Genomic DNA, 10,581 nt, shown 5'->3' with positions numbered 1-10,581 from the left:
ATGTGGATAAATGGAGAAGCAGGTGGTACCGAAAACGAGATGATGCCTCAGATAAAACTTTTGCAGCTTTCCCTGTAAGAGAAAAAGAAAAAGTAGTAACAGAATGCCCCATGAGAGAAATTCCAGGAGGAGGATATGTACATGTTCCATGGACTAGGCAAGATATTTTGTCATTTACCAATGATTTCCCTCGACTACGCAAAAAGCCTGTCGAGTGGTATAGGCAAGTCGACAGATTTGTGAAATTATCTAAAGTATTATGGATTGATCTAAACAGTCCATCTGACATAATAGTACCAGCAGATTTATGGACAGAGTGCAAGCTTGTGATAAATTGGCCTACACAGGAATACCCTAGGGATCCAAAGACAGGAGCCCCTGACCCAGAAGTTATGAAAAATATGAACAGGTTATTGCCTTTCTGAAAAATAAAGTAGCTCCCAAAGAAACTGATTGGGTAAAAATTGACAGAACTCATCAGGAAAGTAAGGAATCAGTACATGCATATTACGAGAGATTAATCCAGGCCTTTAAACAGTTCAGTGGTGATGAAAATTTGAGTGAGAAGGATTTGAGCCATTTTGTATACAGATTTGTATATGGTTTACGTCCAGAAATTAGTGAAATGATCAAGCAACATACTGTAGATTGGCACAACAAGAAAATAGATGAAGTATTGAGACATGCAAAATATTTTAGTGATGAGATTGAAGCCAAACAGCGTAAATTAAAAGAGAAAGCTATGTGGGCACAAGTAAAGGTGGCAGAAAGACAGGAAGCTCAGTTAGTGGAACAAGCGAATAGTACAGGACCCAGACCAAAATTAATTCCTGGGAAAGGTAAGGGAAATTTTATTATAGAAGAAGCTAAAAAGAAATTCCCATGTCATAATTGCGGAAGAGTAGGGCATCGGAAATCCAAGTGTAAATTTCCCCCAAGTACTAATAATGAAAATGCATCATTGAATCCACAGGTGCAGAATGAGGTGAGTGGTCAACCGCAGCGACAGCAGCAGGTTGTTACCCAACAGAATCAGGTGCCAAAACCGCCTTTTCCACAAAGCAAAAATTCACAGAAATACAGTAATGAGACAGGATTCTACAACGAAGAACAGGTAACTAAGCTGCCGCGCGCTAGCGCTGTTTCGCAGTATTGGCTACAACGCGATGAGAGCGAGTCAGAAGAAGGTTATTGACGGTGCCGAGTGGAGGAAGAAGAGAGCGTACTTGCCGCAACTCTAGAAGTAGACCAGACAGGCCCATTTGTGGACGAAAAATAAATAATGAGAATATTACTTTCCTAGTAGATACTGGTGCTACTCAATCAACTGTTAGGTCAGCTGATATTAAGAATCTTTCTCTCTCAGATGAAACAATCCAAGTAGTTGGTGTATCCAACAGACAGATTAAAACTTATCTTACAGAACCAGTGAAAGTTAGCATAGGGAAATTCTCTGAAATGCACCGCTTTGTTGTGTGTGATAAATCTTTGATGCAACAGCAGGTGTGGGAGAACCTGAGGGAAGCAGTAGATACTATAAATATGACGGCATTTTGGAAAATCATAAATGACCCTTGCTTCCAAGACAGGGATAAACCCAAGATTGTAAACCACATCCTGGCGGAGACCTGGCATGAGCAATTTAAAGGTCTATATAATCTTAGCACCCAGGAGGAAGATTGCCTTGTGACCATTGAAGGGCCAGGAAGGGGGGAACCCACAATTTTCTAAAGTGCTGGGTCCAGATGGTGTCCCCCCGGACTTGTTCTTAGTGTATGCAGATTTGTGGGCCCCGATTTTAACTAGGGTTATAAACGCTGCAGTGTGCACGGGCATGCCTGAATCTTGGTCAACAGCCATAATTGTGCCAATCTTTAAAATAGGTAACAGGGAGAGCCCGTCCTGTTACAGGCCCATTTCCCTGATAGATGTGTCCGTGAAAGTTCTCGGCAGGGTTATACTTAACCGTTTATTAGATTGGTCAGAAGAACATAAGATCATAACGGACACACAATATGGTTTCAGGGCCGGCCGGTCCACAATGGACCAATTTCTCAACCTGTACCTCCTGACCGCCAAGTACACGATAGCGAGCCAAGGAACTGTGTACTTGGCGTTCATGGACCTCACAGCCGCATTCGATCGGGTAAACAGGAACAAACTGTGGGAACTTATGGAGGGACTGGGAGTGGATCAGGGCCTAGTAAATATTTTGAGATCCCTACACATGAATACCTATGCCCAGGTTAGGTACAACGAGGAGGGCAGTCTGACAAATCAGTTCCCCTGTACGAGGGGAGTTAGACAGGTCTGTATTTTAGCACCTTTTTTATTTACCCTCTATATTAACAGCTTAGAGAAAGCACTGGCTGGGCTGGGAGTGGACTCGCCCAAGATAGGTCACAGGGAGATTCAGGTTCTGCTCTACGCAGATGATGCGGTACTTCTGGCCCGAACCCCGCGTGGCCTACAAACTTTGTTAGACGGTTTTATCCACTTCATGGAGAGCCTGGATTTGTCAGCAAACCTAGCCAAATCCTACATAATGGAGGTAGGGAAGGCGCCCCAAAAGAAATATAAATACATGATTGGGGCACACTGTATTGAAAAAGTTCAGTCCTTCTCATACCTAGGGATATTGGTTGACTCCAGGCTTAATTTTAAACGATTGCTGGAGGATAAATGTCGTTCACTAACCAGAAGCATGGGGGCAATTATGAATCACGCACATAGGTTGGGCCGTTGGGCTCCTGACCAGATCCTGATTCTCTACAATTCAATATGTTCCGCCAAAGTTCTCTATGGCAGTGAGGTCTGGGGCTTTGTGGACACAAAGTCGCTCCATACCGAAGAGAATAAACTTTTAAGAAGACTGCTGAAAGTGCCTCCAAGTACCCCGGGCTTCATTGTACATGAAGAGCTGGGTGTTGCCCACATTGAGGACAGGATAAAATTAAAACCGGTTAGCTGTTGGATTAAGATCTGGTCAAACCCAGAGGCGGCCCTGACAAGAGATATCATTCAGGACTGCCTGGCACGGGACAAAGGGATGAATATCCTATGGCTCAAATATGTTAGAGATTCTCTTAAGGCCACGGGTCACCTTGAACTTTTTACTCACCCTACTAAAATCTTGGCAAAGGATAAGACCATTGTTAAAGGGGAGTTTTTGAATTTACTGGGTTCTATCAGGGAAGACCAAGAGATAACAAAACCCGCAATGAGAAGCCACATACTGACGAAATCTTGTCCGGGCATCGAACCTTACCTGTATCTCATCCACAGTGCCCAGGATAGGTTCCTTATGACCGCTTCAGGTTGAACTCCATACATCACAGCCTAGCGGTGCCTGCAGGTTTTACTAAAACGGTGGAGCAGAAGGGTCCAAACGGCTGCGAACTCCGATCTCCACAGGACACCCTTCACTTCGTGCTGTTATGCCCGTATCACATGCCCCCAAGGAAACATTTTTTTTAAAGAGTTTTTAAAAAGGCTGGTTTTAGACAGGCCAAGGTAGCTTTACTGTACCTGAAACTTTCTGCAGATATTTTAACATTGCACTGTACTGTAAACTTTCTAAGAGTAGCGATGCGCCTTAGGAACACAAGAGGGGATATGTGAACTGTGTACTATGAATGTTTTTTTTCCCCTCTTTTATGATACTGGAGCACTTTAACAACCTTTGGCTGTTTACATGATGCACATGCACTTTATTGAATCTGACTCATTATCAACGTTAGGCCCCGCGTCCCCTATGTATTGCACATGCACTTTTAGTAAATTACATAATTTTAGACGTGCTTTCTGACCCACTGAGGATGTCTGGGGGGAAAGTGGAGCGCTGTATGTAATGTAATGCTGTTTTAATCAGAATAACTGCCCGTTTTTCACATTGTAATGTTCGTCTCTTTTTATCTAATGGCTTGTACTGTATTTTTTATCTGTGTTTTTATGGCCGTTTCGGCCGAAATAAAGATTCTTGATGATTGTGTGTGATACAAGTCCTGTGAATTTGTTAGGTAGGGATTTGCGGTACAAAATGAATTGCACTATTTTCTGTACCCCTGATGGAATAGCATTTGAGACCCCTGATGAAGACGTGCTGTATAAAATGACTATGGCAAACAGGGAAACTGAGGTTACTGAAGCCTATGCTGTATTTAACCCTGATGAATTACCTAAATAATTGAAACAGACTGTAAAAGTAGAAGTCTGGGATTTCACTGGATAAGATGTGGGACTAATGAGAAATGTGGACCCAGTAAAAATAACAGTGAAGGAAGGAATAAGCTATCCAAATGTCCCTCAATATAAATTGACACCTGAGATAATTGAAGGAGTTACTCCTATAATTGAGAAAATGATAAAACAAGGCATTTTGAGAGAAATTATTAGTAGTCCATGTAATTCCCCAATTATGGGACTGAAAAAGCCTAATGGAAAGTTCAGGATAGCGTAAGATTTGAGAAAGATAAACAAAATCGTTGTGTCATGTTGTCCCATTGTACCAAATCCATCTGTAATTTTGTATCAGATTCCCCATGATGCAGAATGGTATACTGTGATTGACTTATGCCATGCTTTCTTTTCCATTCCATTGCACCATGAAAGCCAGCAAAGTTTTGTGTTTCGTTTTGGCGAACGTATTTTGGCTTGGTGCCGAATTCCACAAGGGTATACAGTAAGCCCCTCAATATTTAATCAGATATTGAAAAAGTCCTTAGAAAGCCTAGAAATGCCAGAGAATTCAGTGTTAGTACAATACATTGATGACCTTCTTGTGGCGTCGAAGACTCGTGAAGCTTGTGTAATGGACACTATAGCCTTGCTGAATCATCTGGCCGATGGAGGACTTAAAGTGTCACCATCAAAGTTACAATTTTGCCAAAAAGAAGTACAATATTTAGGCCATAATATCGAAAAGGGACTGAGGAAAATAACAATAGACAGAATCAGGATCATAAAAGGAATGAGAGCCCCCATGACGCAAAAGAGAGGTGAGAATGTTTCTTGGAATGGTTGGATATTGTCGTCAGTGGATAAGCAATTTCTCCCTGATTGCAATGCCCTTGGTACGTTTGATAAGAAGTGATGTGAGAGACCCCATTGATTTGAATAAAGAGGAATTGGCAGCTTTCAAACGATTGAGAGATGGTTTGTGTGAAGCGCCAGCATTAGGAATGCCTGATTACGAGAAAGAATTCGAGTTGTACTGCAGTGAGAGGAATGGATGTGCACTTTCTGTATTAATACAGAAGCATGGAAAACTGAGGAGACCAATTGCATACTTTTCATCAATGCTAGACCCAGTAGCTGTAGCCTTACCTGGGTGCTTGAAAGCAGTGGCTGCTACCTGCAGGAGTTTGGAACAGAGTGAAGGAATCGTGATGGGATACCCTGTGAAAGTGTTTGTACCTCATGATGTGGCAATCCTTTTAACAAGGAGTCGCACTCAGTTCATGACACATAGTCGACTGACTAAATATGAGAAAGTCATATTAGGTGCAACGAATGTGAGCCTTGTGAGATGCTTGAACGTGAATCCTTCAACGTTGTTGCCTGATGCTGAGAATGTGGAAGTTAGAGACAAAGCGGATCACGATTGTCTGGATGTACTCGATTTCTGTACCAAACCACGTCCTGACATAAAAGATGTACCATTGCCAGAGAGTGATTTTGTAATGTTTGTAGATGGGTCTTGCTTGAGAACAGATGGTGGAATGTTGAATGCCGCATATGCAGTATGCACAGTTGCAGCAGTAATGGAAGCATCCTACCTGAAAGGAGTGAGATCAGCCCAAGTAGCTGAACTTGTTGCTTTGACTAGAGCATGCAAGATTGGAAAGAACATGAGAGTGACTGTGATAACTGATAGTCAGTACGGTTTTGGTGTGGTGCATGACTTTGGCCAAATATGGCTACAGAGAGGATTTTTGACATCAAGTGGAACTCCCATCAAGAATGCTGAAGTGGTTGGGAAGTTGCTTGAGGCGGTACAGCTGCCTAAGCAATTGGCTGTTGTGAGGTGTGTTGCACATAGTCAATCTGGCGATTATACTGCCATCGGCAATAAATACGCCAACGATATGGCCCAATACTGTGCACGTAATCAGAATTCTGTGAATCGGGCGAAGGAGAGAGATATGAATTCTTGCACCTTAATGTTTACTAACATTGTGGGTACCTGGGAGGAAGTGAGGCAATTGCAGGAAGAGGCAGGAGACGAGGAAATGAAGCAGTGGGTAAAAGCAGGATGTGCACCAAGAGAGAAGGATCATGTGTGGGTCTATCGGGATGGAAGACCAGTTATGCCTGATAGCATGGTGTCTGCCATGGCACGGATGTATCATGGACAGGGACACATAGGGAGAGATGCTATGATAAGGTCATTTAAACAGACCTGGTACAATGCAAAGTTTAGACTTGTAGCAGAAAGTCTTTGCCAAAGATGCCTTATATGTCAGCAGTACAACCCTGGAAGAAAAACAGTGGTGAGTCTAGGAACAATAGGTCGAGAAGGAGGGCCTTTCACCAGAATGCAAGTAGATTTCATTGAGATGCCTCCCTGCAACAGGTTGAGGTATGTTCTAGTCATGGTCTGTTTGTTTTCTAGATGGGTAGAAGCATACCCAACAAGAAGTGGTGATGGAATCACAGTGGCAAAACGGCTTTTGAGGGAATTCATTCCCAGATTCGGGTTTCCAGTAACAATTGAGTCAGACAGAGGAAAACATTTTCATAATGAGATTGTAAAAGTGATTTGTGAAGCATTGAATGTACAGCAAAAACTACATTGTGCCTATCGCCCAGAGGCTTCTGGTGTGGTGGAACAAATGAATGGTACTATCAAAACCAGAATAGGGAAAATGTGTTTAGCCACAGGTATGAAATGGCCTGATGTCTTGCCTCTAGTACTCATGACTATTAGATCAATTCCAGACAGAACTACAGGGTTGAGTCCCCATGAAATTATCATGGGTAGAGCAATGCGTCATGTGTTCATGCCAGTCAACAAGCTGTTGCCTATAACTGATGACATGGTGTTGGATTACTGTAAAAGCCTGGCTGACGCAGTTCATTCTGTGTTTCATCAGGTTGGAGCGGATGCCACCACCCTTGAAAAGAAGCAAGCTCATGATCTGAGCCCAGGGGACTGGGTGAGAATCAAAGTACACAGAAGGAGGAACTGTTTGGTCCCAAGGTGGGGAAAACCACGACAGGTGATTTTGACTACAACAACAGCTGTGAAGTGCGCTGGAATCAAGAACTGGATTCATGCGAGTCACACATTGAGGATTCCAAATCCAGTGGATAACAAAGAAAGAGAATATTTTGATGAATCAGAATCCATTTCTGAATCGGATGATGAAGAAACAAGAACAAGAGAAAACCCTGAAAGGGGGGAATCAGAGCCAGATCTAACTTTTGTCCCAAGAAGTATTTCCTTGAGAAGAAGGTTACAGATTTCTGATACCAGCTCAAACTCAGAGACTGAACAAGTAACTCTACGTTCGAGAAAAGAAAAAGACAGTGAAAAGACAATTAAAGAAATTGTTGATAAAGAAGTTCCAGATGAAAAATTGAGAGAAATTCTACCTGAAATAAAAAACATAGATGGACAGATGCCAGATACAGAGAGAGAGGGAAAGATTCTTGCGGAAGACCCCCGAGGAGGTGTAGGGAACTCCAACATCCAGTTAGAAGAAGGGACAAGTAGTCAGCAGGAAGATGGTGCGCAGGAAACTCGAGGAGGGACAGAAGTAGGGAAAACGAGAGAAGCGGTGGAAAGTAAAGCTGTTGAAAGTAAAAAGCAAGTTGAAACAGAATCGGAGAAAGTGAAGACGAAGTACCGGAAGGTCGAGTCTTAAGAAAGAGAGCATGGAGAACTGAAAAGAATGATAAAGGAAGTAGACTGAAAAGGTCAGCAAAAGATGAAGTTTGGTCGAACAAAATAAAGAGGCTGAGATATCGACTGACACGAGTAAATTCACCAAGAGCTGAACAGGTGAATGAAGTAACTAGTCAAGAGAAATCAAAAGACGAAGAAATAATCGTAATAGAGGAAAGCAAAAGAACGAAAAAACCTAACCAGAAGTATAAGTCGCCGGAATGGACGTATGTGGCCCTGCCTGAAATAAAAGAAGAGGTGGATAGCCAAGAAAATCCAGAGGTGACTGTACCAGAAGTGGTTGAGGAAGACGAAGAATCGGAAATCCTGAGAGTTATCTTGTCCGACATTGGAGAAGAAACGGATGTTCAGGAAATTCTGTATTCAGATCACGAGGGAAAGGTGAAGGACGATGAGATGCCAAACTGAATAAGACAAGAATGCTGCTAATGGAAAGACAATAAAATACGGTAAAAAGACAAAAACTGGTAGAACCAAGTAGGTGCTTAGAGCCTTGGGTTAGACAAACTAGTTGTGAGGTAGAAGAGGCTAAGTCAAAAGACACTGTTCATTTTTACAAAAATGGCAAACACAGATAGTAGAAAATATAGATGTATATTGTTGAAGCAATGGTGTAAAATGTGTTGTTGTTGTACAGGATTACTAATGCTTCTGTGGAGTGTACTAGCTCTGATGATCTCATTTAAGGTTACCATTGACACAATAGAAGGACATAGTGAAAACAAAACTAATATAGAAAAGATTCAGAAGGTAGTTCCGACTAAAATAGATAGAAACTGTTTGGATAAAGACAGGTCTATAACTGATTTTTCTAACAATGTATTTTCGAAATTACTGTATGAATATGTAAAGACAATGGACGTAAGGGATTGCTACGTTTGTATGCCGTTACCTGCATCTGTATCGGAGGGAGTGACTTATCACCTCCTTCCAGTAACCTATGGAATAACATGTAGTGTAATAGCTAGTTTATTTTACCAAACAGGGAAGTTAGAATATTATTTCTCAGATGTAGATAATATATTTTCACAAGAACCCTCAATTAACAAGCTAAATAAGGTAAAACCTGCAAAGGTATTAGGTGAATTTTTCTTAGAGACTAAAGAACTAACATTAGAATATATATTTCGAAATAATTTGACTTGCAGTTTAAAGAAAGAAGAAAAGACATTTTTGGATATGGTTGAAGAAAGAAGATTGAAAATGCAAAGGAAAGCATCTGAGGGAAAAGTGGAAAAGACAGTTTGGGATGTTGAAATGGAAAAACACTTGAAGGGAGAGCTAGTCCAACAATTTTTTTTTTTTTTAATTTTCAAAAACCTTTATTACCATCTCACAGCGATTTTACAACATCACGCCTACAACCTCTCGGGCCGGCTATCATCTACAATACCCTCTGTTTACCAGCATGTATATACACAGCCATTTGCCCGACAACCCGGAGGTCCGGAGGCGAGGCATTGCAACTTATTCCGCATATCATTACTGCTCTTTGCTTATCAATCTAAGGTCCACATAAATATACTTAATTCACTTGCACGCTGCTACATTGTGCAATATCGACGAAGTCAATCTTAGGGATGAGTGCCCAACATTCTGACGCTAACAAAACCGTCCCAATCATTCGCGCTTTTACGACTTTAATACCTCTTGTTAGTAACACAGCTCTTACCATGTCCCCTATCGTCCGCCAGCCGCATATATCAGTACAGCATATACCCAGCCTACTATTCCGACCTGCCTGTTGCAGCTGTAGGACCAGTACCACTTGCCTCCAGAGTTCCGTCTCCATCTGAAATGGCCTGAGCTGCTAAGTATGCTCTGAACGGGTCCCATATATCCTTGGCTCTACTACTCAATGGTTGTGTGTCTGCGTATATTGTGTTCTGTTCCTGACAGTATAGTAAATCCGCTATCCATTCCTTAAATTTCGGCGCACGGCCCCTCCCCCACCTACATGCCACCCTCCTTTTCGCCATCAAAAGAGCAATATTCCCAAATTTCCGATGTACCTTGGATATTCCCATAGTGTAACCCAGTAGCATCACTAGTGGATCACGGTCAATCGTGGCACCCAACATAGCCGCCAGCGCAGTGTGAACCTGCGCCCAGTATTCAGACACCTCCGGACATATCCATGCCAGGTGTAAAAACCCAGCCCCTTCTGAGTGACACCGCTCACACCTGTCATTATCCGCCGGGCGAAACCGCAACTTCCTCGCGGGCGTGCAGTACAGTCGCTGCAGAAACTTATAGTGAATAATCCGTAATCTGCAGCTGGCCGATATCTGTGAGGTCAGCCCACAACAATACGCCCACTGCGCCTCCGTTATGTCTCTGTCTATGTCCACACTCCACTGTCTGAGCGCTCTGCATTCTCCACTCCCACTTTGCTCTCGAATGCTACGATACAGGTGCGACACTAAATGTCTTCCATCCGCAGATGTAAGTAAGACTCGGAGAGGCATTACTACTTCAGGTTCCTCTGGGAAATGTGGTATGATAGCTCGCAGCCCCTGCCTCAACCGGATATAATAAAAGACCTCTAGCGGTGTGGGCTGACCCCCCTGAAACCATTGTTCTTTCGTTTTGAACCGCCCATTCAGGAATAAATCGCCCCAGCAGTGGATCCTCAGCCTAGCGCACATCTCCTGGAACCCCCCTTCTTGCAA

The sequence above is a fragment of the Triturus cristatus genome, chromosome 9 (assembly GCF_964204655.1).
Source record: "Triturus cristatus chromosome 9, aTriCri1.1, whole genome shotgun sequence".
Taxonomy (NCBI): domain Eukaryota; kingdom Metazoa; phylum Chordata; class Amphibia; order Caudata; family Salamandridae; genus Triturus; species Triturus cristatus.
This window is presented reverse-complemented; position numbering follows the sequence as displayed.